The 18,603-nt window shown below is 46.6% G+C and overlaps 1 pseudogene across 1 annotated transcript; it reads left to right on the forward strand.

Moving 5' to 3' along the window:
• Positions 1-3,137: 3,137 nt before the first annotated feature.
• Positions 3,138-5,599, forward strand: LOC100361636 (vasculin-like protein 1-like; annotated as a pseudogene). Its single transcript, XR_015637626.1, has one exon. The product of XR_015637626.1 is annotated as a vasculin-like protein 1-like, transcript variant X2 (transcript).
• The last annotated feature ends 13,004 nt before the right edge of the window (positions 5,600-18,603 follow it).

Genomic DNA, 18,603 nt, shown 5'->3' on the forward strand with positions numbered 1-18,603 from the left:
GAAAGGGGTTGCTGTGCTGAGCTAGCCCAGCAAGCTGCCCCAGACCACAGGAGCAGTAAGTGTTGATGGCAGAAGGCTAAAACCGGGCTGTTGGGCACCATCAGAGGCCCCTCCACCACCCGGTGGCTGCCCAAGTGCTTTTGTTTCTAGGAAGAAGAGAGAGAGACAGACAGAGAGAGAGAGACAGACAGAGAGAGAGAGACAGAGAGAGAGAGAGAGAGAGAGAGAGAGAGAGAGAGAGAGAGAGAGAGAGTCGGGGGAGGGTTGGGGAGGGTTGGGGGGAAGTAAAGAAATATGGAGCCCAAGTGATTCCAGCATGCCTCTAGGATCTACCTGAGCCTCTAAAAGACCCCTCAACGGGAACCGTTGCCAGAACTAGCCAACTCCGAATCTGAGCCCCGGAGGCTTCCTCACACAGACAGCTGACTGTAGTCAGCTGAAAAATGCCCCAGAGATATTCAGGACCTAATCCCAGGAACCTATGGAGGTTTTTTTAGGGCAAATGAAACTCGGGTGTGCTACCCTACATTATGTAGGTAGATTCTACATGTAATCATCAAAGGGGAGCTGAGGGGAAGAAACATGTATTTCAGTACAGAACAGAAGGCAAGCCATCTTACGGGAGGGTGGGGAGGAAAGAAGGAAAAGGTCAGGAAAGAATGGATCCCCCTGTATCGTTCAGAGTCTCTGCTGACACACTGACTTGGACCCAATGAAACTAATTCCAAATTCTGGTGTCCAGAACGTTAAAAGAATAAATGCGTGCTGTCTTAAGTCTGTAGCAAAAAAAAAAAAAAAAAAAAAAGCAAAAACAGCAGCAGCATTGAACCAATGCATAACTTCCCACTAATATTTAGGATTGAGTAGTTAATGAACAAGACAGACCCCTTTCCCATCCCCGGAGAAGTTTACCTGCTGCCCCCTGGGTTTTTTAATATAGCTGGCAAATTTTTGTTTTGTGTGTTTTGTCGTCGTTTGGTTTGGTTTTGGTTTGTTGAGGACCTGGAGAAGCCTGGTCTGCACACTCTGTTGAAGGGACTTTGCAGTGGCGTGTCCAACCTGGGAAGTAGCTCGGCAGTTTCTTTAAGAACTAAGCATGAATACCTGGATCAATATGCACTGTGTCCCCAGGGATAACTGCCAGGGACGGAAGCTGTAGAAGGTTCATTCGACCTAAGCTCCCCGGCGCGTGCACAGGAGCTCCTCGCTACCCATCCAAATGTTTCAGATTCACGAATGAAAGACACACACAGCCTTATTTCTCACATGCCCTAAGCAGCTCAATGGTTGGGCCACTCCCAACCTTTCATAACGCTAATGCCTCCCCTCTAATAATAATTCCTGAATTATTACTTCTAAAATTTATATTTCATCTCTGCTACCCCAGACCCGATCGGGAGACTGGACCCTGGCGCCATTCTACCCGAGCGTTACCTCGAGTGACTTTCTCCCCTGCAGCTTCAGGCTCGATGTTTCTGCAGCCCGGTGGTTTCCCTTGCTTGGGAAATCTAAGGTCCGGACTCTGTCTCCCTGCCCAGCCATTGGCCACCAGCAACTTTATTTACCAATTAGAGCCAAATGGGGACAGGGATCCTCAGAGTCTTATAGGCAGACATGCGGGTTCCCATGAGATTTTGGGAGCCAAATTAACACATACAGCATTAGAACCAATCCACAACAAGCGATCTAACTGAGAGAACTAAACACATGTATCCAAAACCACCTACATGGATATACATGCTTCGTGCATAATAGCTACAGCCCAGAACAACTCAAATGGTCAACAGCAGATGGCAATGTAACGTCTATGAGTGGATTATCCACAAGCCAAAAGGAACAGATCACATACAGAATGTATAGACCACAACATATAGTCCGCACCGGCTGTGCACAGAACACTGAGTATCACCTGACTCTGCTCAGGTTAAGATGCAAACCTAACCAGACGAGGTGGCACTCACCCGGCACTCAGGGAGCAGAGACAGGAGCATTGTGATTTCAAGGTCAGCCGGAGCTACTTAGGTGTCACAGAACAAGCAAAGCCACAGAGACAAAAAGGTGGGCGGTGCCTGGGGCCAGGGATGAGCTTGGAATTGGTCACTGACAATGATGGACAGAGGGTTAGTCTGGGCCTTTTAAAACCAGATTGTGTGATTTTGGGAAGAGCTTTGTTATGGTTGTGGGCTAGTCACCTCTGCTGGTCGGAGAAGCTGGGGACGCGTCCTTAGACGCTGCGAGTCGTCCTTGACCGTAGCCCCGCCGCTGCTGGATTTGCAGACTCAAGTGGCCTTTTTAATGTTTGTGTAATGATGGAGATGGACCCAAATTAGAAAGTGATTTCTTCAATAAAGCAATAGAAGATTCTTCATATCACTTCTGGAAGCACAGTTCAGTTTTTGGGAAAGAGGAGAACAAGTGAAATACAGAAAATTAATAAGAAGAAAACCTCATTTTGGAATTCTCTTTCTCCTTGACCCTTACCTTTTCTACTTATAATTTTGCTTTGAATGTATAAATAGTAAAGACCAAAGAAATAGGATATATATTTAGGAGCTTTATACCAAGACATTTGCCTTGAAAGCTGCTATTCTGTGGCAGGAAAAATATATCAAGTTTCTGTTGGATTCCTTTTACAAAAAACAAAACAAGACTACTTATATCTTTAGATTTTGAAGGTTAAAACCAATGAAAGCATTTATCTGCACACTGCTTTAAGCAGTTGTGTATGATAATGAGATTTCTGTTTTAAAAGCTTTTGTTGTGGATATTGTGCCACTGGAACTGGTTGTGCAGAAGCTCTATCCCAGTGCTTTACTATACAGTTTTGACCTGTCACCCTGATGACATTTCCTGTTCACACCTGAGACCACTTGTCTTTTTAGCCATGACCTTGTTATGAACAGTGTTTGCACTCCCTGTGCAGATGTCCATGTTTTGCCTATTTAAGCAACATTATAGTGCCATTACTCAAGGAAGTTGAATGAGGTGAACATAGACATAGCTTTTCCCCCTTTCCCCCCTTTTTTAAATGTAACAAATAACTTTTTATGTTCCCCTTCCCCCTTCCCCTTCCCCTTCCCCCTGTGGAAAAGTGTTGGGAACTAGGTATTGAGGATGAGTGATTGAGAGGATTCAGAGGGTGGGCCACACAGAGCTGGGCTTCTTTGTGCTTCATCACAAGGCGTGCTGCTGCCCAGGCTATTTTAGACCCTTTTTACAAGGAAACCTCGTGGAAGATACAGGTGGCAACTTGGATACAGGACCACAGAGGTGACACTCTGAGGATCCTGGCCATGAGGTTGGATGCCTCAACTTGCTGAAAAGACACTGGACCTAAATGGCGCAGCATGACTTTGTTCCTGCTTGGCTAAATTTTTCAACGCCACAGTCAGCTAAGTCATCTACAGCCACCTTTGACAAACACGGAGAGCACCTATCCCGTGGAGAAGGTAGATTTGGAATAAGCCGTCGTAGACATAATTCCTCTGATGGCTTTTTTAACAATGGACCTCTGCGGACTACAGGAGATTCTTGGCACCAGCCCTCCCTATTCCGCCATGATTCTGTTGACTCTGGTGTCTCTAAGGGAGCGTATGCTGGAACCACAGGGAATCTGTCTGGTTGGCATGGCTCTTCCCGAGGTCATGATGGCATGAGCCAACGTGGTGGAGGTAGTACAGGAAACCACCGACACTGGAATGGCAGCTTCCATTCCCGGAAAGGCTGTGCCTTTCAAGAAAAAACACCAACTGAAATTAGGGAAGAGAAAAAAGAGGATAAAGTAGAAAAGTTGCAGTTTGAAGAGGAAGACTTCCCTTCTTTGAATCCAGAAGCTGGCAAACAGAATCAGCCATGCAGACCTATTGGGACCCCTTCTGGAGTGTGGGAAAATCCACCTAGTGCCAAGCAACCCTCAAAGATGCTAGTCATCAAAAAAATTTCCAAAGAGGATCCTGCTGCCGCCTTTTCCGCTGCATTTACCTCAGGATCCCACCATGCAAATGGGAACAAAGTGTCAACCATGGTCCCGAGTGTTTATAAGAACTTGGTTCCCAAGCCTGCACCACCTCCCTCTAAGCCCAACGCATGGAAAGCTAACAGAATGGAACACAAACCTGGATCACTTTCCTCCAGCCGGGAGGCTGCTTTGACCAATCCAGTTTCTGTTACTAAACCAGTGGTACTAGCTGCTGGTGTAGTTCTCAACGCTCCCAAAGAGAGTCCCTCCAGTACTACCCCTCCGATAGAGATCAGCTCCTCTCGCCTGACCAAATTGACCCGACGAACCACAGACAGGAAGAGCGAGTTCCTGAAGACTCTGAAGGATGAGCGCAATGAAGACTGCTCCCAAAGTAGAGACTGTGACAAGCTGGAGGGGCTAAGATTGGAGGGCAGCCACACACCTGAACCAAAGGAAAATGGAGAACAAGGTTGTCTTCAGAACGGGCTTTCTCTACCCATGGTAGAGGAGAGGGAGGTCCTGTCACACTCTCTAGAAGCAGAGCACAGGTTATTGAAAGCAATGGGGTGGCAGGAGTATCCTGAAAATGATGAGAGTTGCCTCCCACTCACAGAGGATGAACTCAAGGAGAGAACAGAACAGCTACGAAGGAACGGGTTTGTAAAGAATGGCTTCTTACAAGGCCGTAGTTCCAGCCTGTTCTCCCCATGGAGAAGCACTTGCATTGCAGAGTGTGAGGACTCAGACACGGGAACAAGCAGCAGCGAGACGTCAGACGACGACGCCTGGAAGTAGAAAGTAGAAATGCTCGCAGCTGCCCTGCCCCGCTGAGCTCGGCCTTGTGTTAGAGAATATAAAGTTCTTTCCTTTCTTCTGTTGTTGAATACTTCGTGCACAAGGGAAATAGTCATATCCCAAAGACAGAGCCATTGTCCTGCTTAGCTTTTGTTGTTCTTCCCTGTTATCTGCTCAGTAGACATTTGTGTGGTGGGAATTTTTAAGCACACACAGTACCTGTTGGGCTGTGCACAAGTGGGAGCTGTGCAGGCAAAGATGCAGGGAGGGGCGCTGCGCTGCTCAACAGCTTCTGCTCCCAGCCCTGGGCACCCAGCCTGTGCTCACACAATCATTGTCAATGACAAAGTGACTATTGAAGTTATAATTGTATTAAATTAATGCTAATAATTTGGATATTTTATTTTATTTTTGGCTGCTGGGGTAACTTAGCCCTTAACCAAGCATATGTGGTTGTTTTTGTTTGGGGTTTTTTTTTTTTTTTCCTTTTTTTTGGGTACAGCTGTAAAATATTTGGATATAGGAAATGTTATTCTTGCAGCCTTGATATTCAGGGTGGATTGTAAAATATGAATTTTTGTGAGATTCAAAGATTAAGATTATTTTGATAACATTATTTACAGATTTAAAAGATGTGGTTACCACAAGTCTGTTGAGGGGAAAAACTACTGCATAAAATAACTAACGTGGAATAAATATTTTGCATCAGTTTGGATTGTCTTGTGTAAGAAATATATTTTCTTTAAAATTAGAGGGTGGATTCCTTTTTTTAGGGGAAATATTTTTAGAAATCTTGGGGAAAACTGAATTCAGGCCCACCTGTTTCTCTTTTCAGCAAAAATTCTTGATGTGGAAAAACCTGTGCAATAAATTATTAATAAACTTCACTTTCTTTCCTGAAAGAAAAAAAAAAAAAAACCAGATTGTGTGGCGATTACGTGGTACACTTGAAGCAAATAAATCTTACTAAAAATTACACCTCAATTAAGGAAAGAGGTGAGCCTTAAACCATACTTTAAGAGAGGATCTTCAAAAAATATTTCAAAGCATTAAGTAGGACCGGAAGCCAAACAAGACGGGTTTCGAGGCTCAACTCTTCTGTAGATCAAGGCAGCAGTGGTTTCCCGTCACCAGAAACCTATTGGTGTAATGTTATTTTTTGTTTTATTCTTCCTTCCTTTCTTCCTTTCTTTCTTCCATTCACTCACTCACTCACTCATTCATTTTATCTTCTTTTTTGTGATACTGGGAATCAGTCCAGACCCTCTCACATGTTAGACCAACACCCTAGTGTGGAGTTACAACCCCAGCACTTTCTTACTTTTTGTTTTGAGACAAGGGTCTCACTATTGAGTTGCCCAGGCTGTGTTTGAATTGACCATCCTCCTGCCTCAACCTCTCAAGTGTCAGGGATTACAGGCCTGGGCCACTAGGCTTGGCTCCATACTGTCCTTGATGATCCAGAGAGCCAATGGAACAGAATTGCGTACGGTTCACCTCCTGCCTTGGCAGCGCCCCACTTGGAAGCCAGCACATGCGTCACAGTGCTGTAAGTTCGTGCAATACTTTATCTGGCCTGGTGCCTGAGCCTTCTTCAAGGCAGGCCCAGGACCTCACCCTGATCAACAACAATGCCTGGGTGTATCCAGCTGGAGCAACTGAGACACCACCATTCATTCTTCTGTCCCCAGACAACCCAGTTAGGGTTGGACTAATGTTGCTTGTATTGTAAAGTTAAGTGGGGACCTAAAATCTACCAATAGCCCTAATGACCCTGCCCCCAAGTTAATTCTGATTGGTGAATAAAGATGCCAATAGCCAATAGTTAGACAGAAGAGACATGGGTGGGGTTTAGGTTTCCCAGGCTTGGGGGCAAGGAAGAACCATGAAAAATTTAGGGCTTATTGTAATTAAAGACTGAGAGTGGGGCTGGAGAGATGGCTCAGTGGTTAAGAGCACCGACTGCGGGGTTGGGGATTTAGCTCAGTGGTAGAGCGCTTGCCTAGCAAGCACAAGGCCCTGGGTTCGGTCCCCAGCTCCGAAAAAAAGAAAAGAAAAAAAAAAAAAAAAAAAGAGCACCGACTGCTCTTCCAGAGGTCCTGAGTTCAAATCCCAGCAACCACATGGTGGCTCACAACCATCTGTAATGAAATCCGATGCCCTCTTCTGGTGTGTGTGTGAAGACAGCGACAGTGTGCTCATATACAAAATTAAAAAAAAAAAAAAAAAAAGACTGAGAGTGTGTCATTCATTCAGGAGCTAATTGGTTTAAGGTGGGGTAGAAACCATGGGCCGAGATTTATATAATCTTCTGCAACAATCCAGCTCTTGTCTAGCTGCCGTTGGCCTTCTAAGGTGCTCTCTGGAGTGTAGGACGCTGCACAGGAAGCTGCTGGCACAAGGTCAGAGCTCAGTCTGTGTCACCTTGTGTCTCCAAGGTCCTGAAGCCAGCTCAGATGCAGCTCGTAGAGAAAGTGTCCCCTCTACCCTCTGAGGGTTTGGTACACTGGATTGGCCATGGACAGATGACCAAATAAGCAGCCCAGAGATGCACACTGTGTACAGGGGCAGCTCAAGACCGGGATCACCCAAGAACGCTTCCTCACAGAGGCCTGGGAGATCCGGGAATGTAGCCATCCTGAGAGGCGGTGAAGGATTTTCAAAGTAACTGAACGTCCCAAAGACAAACAACAGAGGTAAATTAATCTCCCTGGTGCGGGGCAAAGCCAAGTCTGAGTGCGATGCGGTCCCTGGGCCTTCCCTGGTTGGCAGCATCCGTGGGAGAAAATCAAAGGCAGCTGTACTCTTTGGCCAACCTGATCTTTAAGTAGATCAGAGAGACTTTCAAAGTAAAGCCTCTTCCAGCCACTGCTGATCCCCAGGTACCTTTCATCACAAGTCAGCACACCAGAGTGCTACATTTGGGAGGTAACATTCCTCAGATTCCTTCAGTGAGTAAATGCCTTCTGTCTACAGAACAGGTTTCTACCTGTCACTTCAGAAGCGATGGTCCCACTTCCAGAAACTTGGGGCCCTGGATACGTTCTTTTGTTCAGTCTACTTTACAAGTTTTTCCTCCTATAACATTCATAAAGCACAGGCCCGTGCAAGCTCTGCTGTGTGTTAGTCACCCGCCTATTTAGCACAACCAAACAATAGTGAAGACATCACAGGCTGGAACCACAGTTCAGATGTTCACCCATTCCAGTAGTCTCTCACAAAATGCCAAGAGTAGGCAGAGAACAGAATCACCCCTTTTTAAATGTTAAGGAGACAAATGACTAGATGTTTAAAAGAAGGTGTGTGTGTGTGTGTGTGTGTGTGTGTGTGTGTGTGTATTTGAAAGTGCATGCATGTGTGTGTATGTGTGTGTATATTTGAAAGTGCATGCATGTGTGTGTATTTGAAAGTGCATGCATGTGTGGGTGTATTTGAAATTGAATGCATATATATATGTCTGTGCACGTGTGCTTGGATGCGTGTGTGCATGTTTCTTCTGTTTATGGTTGAGCTGACAACAGGAAAGCACAGACAGTCGCCAAAAGAGAATCAAGACGGAGTCTCTTCACAAACAAAACCTCACAGCTGAATATGCAGGGGAGAGCAACAGGGGAGCCTCTCTCCTGCCCACGGGTGGGGGTGGGGATGGGGAGGGCTGAGGCCAGGGGTTCTCCAGAGCAGGTCCCCAGTTCTCAATCACTGTGAGTCCTGAGATCTAGACAATGCCTCAAACTGCAGTCCAGCCCTTTTCTTCACAGGATATCATAAGGAGGGTGTCAAGGTCAATGAGACGGTGAGACAGGAAGTGAAAGTCTCCACAGGTGATCTATCTGCCTTTGGTCATGTGGCAGTTTTACACCAGCAGGAGAAGCTGCCGGTAGAAACTTCCTGAAAGGGATGAGGGAACTGTCACTCTATGCTGACTCAGACAATGTCCTCGTCAACTTTCTGGTGCAAGTCCCTTCTTGATATTGTATTTGGTAAAATACTATTAAAAAAAAAAATCTAGAGTCACAAGAGAACCTGAGGAACAACTGCATAAAAAAAAAAAAAATCTAGAGTCACAAGAGAACCTGAGGAACAACTGCACGCTCTGGCTAACTCCTGTTTGTCTACTGGGATCAATCAGGGGCCCTGACCCAAGGACATGCTCCAAAACTAAGGCTTGCAGGAGAAATTCAGAGTGGCAAAGTTCTCTACTCATTGTTTTCCCCTGTGTTCCAACAGCTAGAGCCTCCGGGAAATGTTTGCTTAGATGCTTGTGGCCAAAGGCACTAACACATGATCTGGAAGCCGGCCTGCTCACCGCACAGGTTTTGAAGGAGAATTCTAGCAATGCCTAAGCATGTAAGGGTCATGCTATCATTGAGTGAGAGGCATGTAAGGGTCAAGCTATCATGGGTGAGAGGCAGGCAGCAGCGGCTGGTCTCTGTCAGAACTGGCCAGTCCCACACTCTCTCCAGACTGTTACTAAGACTCCATACTATCTTTCCTCTCTCTTGTTGGTCTCTGTGCTCGTCCCTGAACACACCAGGTACAGCCTGCTTCAGGCTTCACCGTCGTCTGGAAGCTTCTCTCCCCGGTGGCTCTCTCCATGTCTTCTCACTGAAGCCTTCCCTCAAAGCCTCTGAAAGGTTGTCCCCACTCCTCACACACACACACGCTTTATTCTCTCTGATTTTCCCACATATCAGCCCATCGACTCAGCCCTTTATCTTGCCTCCCTCACTACACTTCACTCTACAAAGGAAGGGAATTGCAATTTGGATTTCTCTTGCATCGGCAGTGTCTGGAACAGCAGCTACCCCACAGGAGTACCCCATCGGGCTGAGAGTTGAGCATAGCTGTCATGATGAAGACTATAAAGCGGACTTCTCTCCCTCAGGAATAGCACCGACCAGCAGCTGGGCCTTGTCAGCGTCAGCTTTGCTCAGTCCTGACTCAATCATGCCACATCCTCCAAACATGATATGCCTCGTCATCCACCAACAGTCCAGACACCCAACCATTCCCCTTGGGTCCTCAGAATTCTAGATAAGACTAATGGAATAGTAAGACAGGTATACTCATTCCTTGAGACTTAAAGTGTGGCTAGAAAATGTTTGTGAGCTCCACTGTGCTTTTCTGGGAATGTTTTGAAAGGAAGGAGAAAAGCATTGTCTATCCTATCCCTTCATGGAGAAACTTGAAATTGTTTTTTAAAGAATGTAAGACTAGACAACATAGTTATGAGTCTATCTTGTTGCCTACTGTGTAAATCTAGCTTCCTGTTTAAATTCAAGAGTCCTTTTCTTTTTTTTTTTTTTAAAGATTTATTCATTTATTATATATAAGTACACTGTAGCTGTCTTCAGATACACCAGAAGAGGGCATCGGATCTCTTTACAGATGGTTGTGAGCCACCATGTGGTTGCTGGGAATTGAACTCAGGACCTCTGGAAGAGTAGTCGGGTGTTCTTAACCGCTGAGCCATCTCTCCAGCCCCCGTCCTTTTCTTTTTTGCAATGTGTGCATGTGTGCATGCATGCGAGCGTGCACGGCGACACACATCTGGAGATCAGATGACATCGTGGGAATCAGTTCTCTCCTTTTGTCCTGTGGATCAGACTTGACAGCAGTGCTTTTATACACGGAACCAGATCATCAAGAGCTTGAGACACGTAGGATGAAACACGAGAGACGTGAAAAGAGTGAGACCTGAGAGTAGAAGGGAGGACTATCTGGGGAGGAAGAAAGGGAGCTGAAGGACAGAAGGAAGGAGGAGGGCAGTGAAGGCGGGAGCACTAACAACGAAGTACAATGGCACATGCACGGAAGCGCCATTACGCTGACTTTACACGTAATCAAGAAAAGATGTTTGTTTACATTAACCCACTGTTCTGGCCCAGGGTCAAGAGGCTGACGATAGCCTTCCTCCCGGCAGAGTCCTGAGGTGGCACAGGACATCACAGCTCGAGAGACAGTAAGTGTGCATCCTCCCATCCTCTACACTCTACAAGCAAACCAAGTTCTTCTGTTGATCTCTCACGGTCAGGATTCATGGTCTTCGTGAGTTTTCAAAATGGACAAACCATCTCTCCTCTTCAAATGTCTGAGAATTTAATGGTTCTTGTAATTTCCTTTCTTTCTCTCTTTTCTTTTTCTTTCTTTTTTTGGGGGGGGGGTGTTTTATTTTGTTTGTTTGTTTTTGTTTTTCAGAGCAGGGCTTCTTGGCTATTTTGGAACTTGATCTGTAGACCAGGCTAGCCCGCCTCTGCCCCTGCCCCTGCCCCTGCCCCTGCCCCTGCCCCTGCCCCTGCCCCTGCCCCTGCCCCTGCCCCTGCCCCTGCCCCTGCCCCTGCCCCTGCCTCCTGAGTGCTGGGATTAAAGGCATGTGCTGCCACCATCACCAGGCTGGTTCTTGTCATTTCTATTTGTCTGCAGTATTGGGGATAGAACTGAGGCCCTATACATGCTGAGAACAGCTCTGCCACTGAGCCATGGCTACCAGCCCTCTGGTCAGCAATATGATGTGTCACTGTTGAACTCCTGGCTCCTGGGTCCTCCACTGCACCCAGCATCTCTTAGGAACTGAGACAGCCAACCTTTTTCTTACCTTTGTTTTCTGGTTGGCTCCACAGCTTTACTTTAAGTTTTAAAAAAAGATTTTTTTTGCTTGTGTCTATGTGCAGTATGCTTTTGTGTGTGTGTGTGTGTGTGTGTGTGTGTGTGTGTGTGTGTGTGTTCATGTTTACATGTGATTAAATGTGTATAGGTGAAGTGTGTGTACATGCAGGTTCATGTGGGGGTCAAAGATTAATGTCAGTCTCTGCCTGATATATTGAGGCAGGGTCTCTTGCTTAAATTTGAACCTTGCTGACTTGTCTAGCTTAGCCGGCTTGCCCCCGGGGTCCCTCCTCTCTTCAGGGAATATAAATGGGTCTAGGCCATCCTTCACTGGAATTCATATTTCCTGAATGCTTTACACAGAAACTGCTCCGAGATGGCCACTTAGCAACACACCGAGTGCCAGCAAGCTGACTCTGAGGATGACAAGGTACCTAGAGACACTTGCAGCCCACAAATGGAGACAGAAAGCAAGAGGAGTCATCAAAATCAATAAGGAAGAGCTCTGAGTTTCCTGGGATGGTCAATAAGGAAGTGCTCTGAATTTCCTGGCATGACACAACTGCTGGTGGCCTCTGAGCAGGAAGAGGGGGCTTTGACAATGTGATGCAGTCTCGGCAAATGGCAGAAGGGTCACCTAGGCTTAGTGAAGGGGCAGCCCAGCAAGGTCTGATAGGGGGAAGACAAGGACAAACTCCAAGCCTGAGTCTCTCTGATTCAGCCAGGGCAAGCGTGAACTGAAAGCAGTTTTAGGTTTCAGCCTTCCCACACTGTGTTCAATGGAGCTTGTCCCAGGCCACTTGAGAAGGCTCTCAGTGGTTTTGGTGTCCCAGGAATGAGAGGGAGCACCGTGGATTTGAACCTTGTGCCCTGGCTTTCTTGAATCTCTGGTGTTGGGACAGGGAGATTACCCATAGCCCCAGCAGGCTAGCTCTCCCTAATAGGGCTCTTCTGAGAAGTAAGTTCCAGTGTCTTTCATACAGCAAGAGTAGAAGTTGACTCCAACACCTCTCACCTTGTTCCGGGGACCTGAAGCCCACCATGAGAGGTACTTCATGGTGAGAACAGGAAGCATTTGACTTTTTTCAATCCTCATGTCCACTCCACCTTTCTCTCAGCTTATCTAGAAGATGGCTGGCCTTCTTCACCCTAATGTCTTGAGGACTCCCCAAAGAAGCTCAGACATAGGCTGACATGAAGACTGGGGTTGGAGGCCAGCCTTCCCTCAGGGGTACATCAGGGCTACTCACTCCTAGTTCCCCACACACATACCTGAGGATCCTTACTCAGAGCCTGTGCAACACCAGACATGGCCCCTAGATTAATCAATTTTATGTAGTCATGACCAACAGCTGGCAGAAATAAGAAAAGGAGAAAGGATATTTTGGCTTACAGTCTCAGAGGTTCTATGTTTCTGGACCCATTGTAAGGAAGAACTACTAGACTAGGAGTCCCGTCTACCCCTGAAGTCCTCTTTTCTGGACCCTTCTGCCATGTATTGCACGTCCTCATTAGTCAACCTTCTTTGAAATATTGGTTTTATCCTCTTTCTCACAGGAACCTGTAGGCTTAGATTTTCAAAACCTACTTTAGTAAGAGCTCTTAAATGCTTCAACCTCCCTTGTAGCTCACAGTCCACTAGGTAGTGGAAAATGCAGGTTAATAGAGAAAAGGAGATGTGGACCTGTTTAGAAATAGTTCCTTAGGGCAATCCCAGTCTTCATTGTCAGGATGTCAGCAGTTCAGGTCACTCGAATCAGCAGCTCGAGCCAGTAGAAATCACAATCGCCCTGAGTCCAAAAAAGCAGCAAAAAACTGCTGAAATATCACCACGAGAAGTTCTTTGCTCTGTTTCTCTCTACGAAGTCACAACAAGCGATGATCAGCAAAGAAACCAAGGCAAACCAGGGCATCATTTGCGAAGACCAAGGGAGACCAGCAAGGAATTGCAAGGTGAACCAATGCAAGAGTGTCGTCCACGGTCTGTTGGGTTTTACTTACACTCTTTCCAAACATCACACGTCCTCTCAAGTGTCTGCTCCAGAAAAACATTGCACACCTCATTTCCAGACAGCTTCCAGAAAAACACATGCCTGTTCTCAGCAAAACGTCCTCTCATTAGACAGTTTCCAGAAAAGCATCACATGACACAACTGAATCTCCAGAGAGATCAGAAGGCACTCCTGTCTTTACATTATTCTAGTCCTGATTTCAGATTTACCTTCACAAGCCTCAGAGTGGAACACTGAAGCCTCACAGTGACCCTATTTCCAGGTAGAAAAAGTTCAAGTTCCAGCAAAGGTCCAGGGACAGGCTGGCGAGAAGGATACAGAGGAATTCTGGGGTGTGAGGTTGTTCTGGCCAGAGGAATCTTGCCTCCTTGGCCTCTACCACTCTGAAAATGTTGGTACTCCATTACTTTAAGGTCAAGCTCATGTCTCTTCTGCTCCTCTGCAGCATACAGAGGATATCTGCTGCCACTGTGCCCAGCTCTCTCAAATCCTTTCTTGTGCCCACAGGGACTCTGAGCCCCATCTTGGCATCACATCGGCTACTGAATGCGTGGTTTCTACCTGGGCGTCTGAAATCCCCTAATACCCACACTTTCTACACTTCCATCCAGAAGTCCATCTATGGTGCTGGCTTTCCCCTGGGTGACACCAGCTATCCCTCTCTTCCCCAAGCATTCCAAGCCAGACTCCAGAATGTTGGGAGCGATGCCCTTGCAACCCTCCATTATTGATGTTATTATGATTAGAGGTAAGTATGACTGGGTTCATGGAAAATCCCCAGCCAGCCGCAGAAGACTAATATGAATCTGGTGGTCAGGATGAATAATGATCTGATAAAGTTCTGACCTTGCTGAGAAATACATCTGACGTCAAGATGCCCAATGTGACGACCTGTAACCTTTCTGAGAAACCAACATCCTGTCGACATCAGCTGACCACATGAGTACTGTGTCCTTGGCCTGTGTAAATGTTTCCCACTTCCCCCCTCTCTCTGTTACCCCTGTTATGGTATAAATTCAGCCTTGGGAAAAAATAAAATCGTCGCCTTGATCAGACTCTTGTCTTGGCGTCCTTCTTCGCGTCTCTTGTCCCCCATTCTCTTCCAGGTACCCTCAGCACCCCTCGTTGACACCAGAAGCCCAGGTTCAGTCCACCTTTGGGAGCCTTTATGGGTGGCTTCTCTGCATAGGGCAGATTAAGTTCATTCGGGAATGACCTGAGGCTTTCTGAGGCTTGACTGTGAGGACAGTCTGAGCCGGGTCCCAACTTCAGGCCACTGCTTTTAAAGACACTGCACAGGCACCTGTGGAACCAGGGCTGGTGAGTCACCCAATTAGAATTAACCTGACCAGCTGCCATGTGAAGCCGCTGCAGAAACTGATGCTGAAGCCAAAGGGGTGGGGGTGGGGGGTTCCATGCCTACAAGATACTGAGAACCGCTACCAGAAAAACACTGCGTGCGTGGTGAGGGAACTCAACACGGGGCTGTTTCCAGATGAGAATCCACGAGTGACTCACCGACTTGCACAGTGTTTTGGAGATTGGTAAGCAGATTATTTCCATCAGTATTGGGCCAGGACTGGATGCTGACGGCAACCCTGCAGATGCTTCAGTCAACTATCTTAACACTTCGATTTATTGGTCACCAGATAATAATTTATGGCTGGGCGTAGTAGTCCATACCTGTGATCCCAGCACTCAGGAATCAAAGACAGGAAGAATGTGGTTTTGAGGCCAGCCTGTGCTACAAAGCAAGTTCAAAGCTAGCCCGAGGTTTGTAATGAGCTGTCTTAAAAGCCCAGATATGATGGGGAGTTAGTGTCCATTGACAGTGTCTAAAACTATCTGAGATATGAGCCTCTGGGCATGCCTGTGTGGGAGATAATTGATTATATTATCTAAGATATGAAGACACACCCACTATGGATGGCTTCATCCCATAGAAGTAGAGAAGGGTGCTGGGTACCAGCATGCATCCACTGTTCTATGAACACAATGTGAACAACACTCTCAAGTTCCTGCTACCTTGACTTCCCCCACTTGAGCTGTGAGCAGAACAAACCTTTCTCCTTTAAGTTGCTTTGGTCAGAGTATTCTATCTCGCTAACAAGAGAAGAAACTGGAACGGTAGGGTCCTAAGATATAGCTCAGTGGTAGAGTATTTGCCTAGCATCCAAACTGTAAAACATAACTTAAAATTTTTTAAAGGTCTGTTTATTTATTTTATGAGTACACTGTCACTGTCTTCAACACACAAGGAGAGGATTCCATTACAGATGGTTGTGAGCCACCATGTGGTTGCTGGGACTTGAACTCAGGATCTCTGAAAGATCAGTCAGTGCTCTTAACCACTGCGCCATCTCTCCAGCCCATAACTTAAAATTGTTATATAATGTTGACATTATCGCCTTAAAAATCTACCTTCAGCTTTTCTTTTCAACAGCAAAACATTATTATTAAAGTAGCTGGACTTAGCTACTTTTGAGCTCTTATTTTCCCATCCTATATCTGCCCCCCTCCTGTGTTCCACCTATCACTAAATAGGAGAAAAGAAGGATCGAGGGAAGAGGGGGCACGGGGGAGATCTGAATCTAATTTCTTTCCTTTTGTTTCTTCTTTGAGCACAGCTACTAGCAACCCCTGTGAATAATCAACAACCACCTCGCCTCTGGGGGCCCTAGCGTTTATAGATCCTCTGAAAAGTTCCCGGAATTCCAAAGTCACACAATCACAGAAACTATCTACAGCTGGCAAAACCAAGCCTCCGCTAGTGCATGAGGCAAATCTTAGTCAGCTGCTGCACAGCAGCCCAGGATTAAAATGAAAGCACACTCTTAAAATATTCCTGTTTTTTTTTTTAAAGAAATGAAACTTCCCGAATTCTCGCTGTACATTAATAATATAAAGAATTATTCATTAACAATAATACTTTATTGACCGGCAATAGTTATCAGTTTGGGGTGTTTTACTTGGCAATATTTCCAGTAAATAAAACTTTGAAAGAGCTAAGGGTTAAGGGTTACATTTTGACCTTCTCTTCATCTGTCTTGTATCAGAGAGAATCACACACAGGATGGGAGTGTGAACTATAACTGGTAGCCACAGAAGGACACCGGCCTGGATCTTGGTCCCACAGGTGAAGTCCAGACAAGTGCCCGTGTCAACAGATAATGCCAAAGATACCCAGTGTGGTGGTTTGGAAGAAAATGATCCCCACGGGCTCGTGGGGAGTGTCACTATTAGGAGGTGTGGCCTTGATGGAGTAGGCGTGGCCTTGTTGGAGGAAGTGTGCCTCAGTTCATTTTCTGCTGCCTTCAGGTCTAGAGGTAGAATCCTCAGCTCCTTCTCGAGCACTGTGTCTGCCCGGATGCTGCCATGCCACTGTTGTAGCAGGAAGCAGGTAGGTGTGGACAGATGTGCTCTGGCCAGTTCAATGTTTATCTTTATAAGAGTTGCTGTGGTCATGGTGTCTCTTCACCGCAATAAAACCCTAATTAAGACACCCAGGGATAGTTTTTCTCTCCAGCTGGGCCAAATTGGCAAGCTTGCCAAGTGCCCGAGTGAGGTCCGCAGCCAGAGCACATCTGCCCACACCTACCTGCTTCCTGCTACAACAGTAGCTCCCTCTGTTCTACCAGCCAGTCAGATGGCCTCTGGTGACAAGACGGTGGCTGAGTCTTTCCATGAGTCTTCAGTGGTCACCAGTTCTTTCTCCCAGATTGCTGTGCAGAAAGCCAGAGGCTTGTTAAACCAAACCCCACCCATGGCAGAGAAATCTCTAGATGAAAGTTTGGTTGGGTTGTCACAGAAGCCAGTCAGGAAAAAGACGGGGAGCCTGGGACAAATTCCCATAGCTTCCAGTACAGGGCAAGGGACTAGAAAGTGCCAGTCAGACCATAGTCAACGACACTTAAAATAACAAATGTATCATTTACCAGGAACCAATTGTGGCGGAGAAGTGGATGGAATATCAGTGTGGGACTGTTTGGGGACAGAGGAGCAGTGTGTAAGGGGAGGCTGACGTTGCTATGGATGACATGGGGTGTTAGGCAGGGGCTCACTGCCACCAGAGAGGTCATGGTGGGATCTGGGTAAAGCTTTAACAGTAAAGCAAGATTGTGAGCCCCTCGTTTGTCCTCAGAGTAAGAGTTGCTAAGTGACTGACCCCACCCTTACAACCTTGTAAGTTTAGGAGAGCCCAAGGCCTGGGCTGCCTGAACTTCTGTCCGTGGACCAGTGCTTGTCACCACCTCAGCCATAATGAAGTGGTACAGTGTTGAGAGCAAAGGGACAGGCTTCACATAGTGTCAACCAAGACAAGTGCCTGGAGAGTGATGGCAGAACAGCATCCCGATTTCCATCAAGAATGACCAAGCAAGATCTGCCTCAGAATTGTGGGTGGGGACGGCCAGAGCTTCTAAAATGCAGATTCTTGGGACATTGAGATGGCTCAGGGGCATAGGCCCTTGCTACCAATTGTGACAACTTGAGTTTGATTCCTGCAGATGCGTATGATAAAAAGAAAAGCATCGCTTAAAAATTGTCCTCTGGGGGGCTGGAGAGATGGCTCAGTGGTTAAGAGCACCGACTGTTCTTCCTGAGGTCCTGAGTTCAAATCCCAGCAACCACATGGTGGCTCACAACCATCTGTAATGAGATCTGATGCCCTCTTCTGGTGTGTCTGAAGACAGCTACAGTGTACTCATACAATAAAATAAAATCTTAAAAAATAAATTTATAAAAAAATAATTGTCCTCTGAACCTCAGTAGGAGTACACACACACACACATACACACATATACACACACATGCACACACGCATGCATGTGTTTTTCTTTTTTTTAATTCCTCTGTGTGTGTGTGTGTGTGTGTGTGTGTGTGTGTGTGTGTACATGTGTGTTCCTTAAAAGTCTACAGAGGCTTGGTGACCCTATTCTTATACCCCTTAGCAGGGCTTTTAGGAAGGAAAAGAGGTAGTCCGCAGCCTCAGTGGTCAGCAGCCATGCCTGGGTGGGTTGCACACGGCACACCGGGATCTCTGAAATGCCTAGGCTGTTTACAGCGCCACAGCTGCACCCAAGAATCCTTCACTAATCCAACACAGCTGGTCCTATGCCAGGCTATTCTCCCCGGATTCACCTTCCAGAAAGTGAAAATCGACAGAGGCAGAGGCCATGGAACCCTTGCTGGGGGTTGGCAGCAAGGAAAAGGCACATCAATAATTCCATT

Source organism: Rattus norvegicus, chromosome 14 (genome assembly GCF_021556685.1).
Source record: "Rattus norvegicus strain SHRSP/BbbUtx chromosome 14, alternate assembly SHRSP_T2T, whole genome shotgun sequence".
Classification (NCBI taxonomy): Eukaryota; Metazoa; Chordata; class Mammalia; order Rodentia; family Muridae; genus Rattus; species Rattus norvegicus.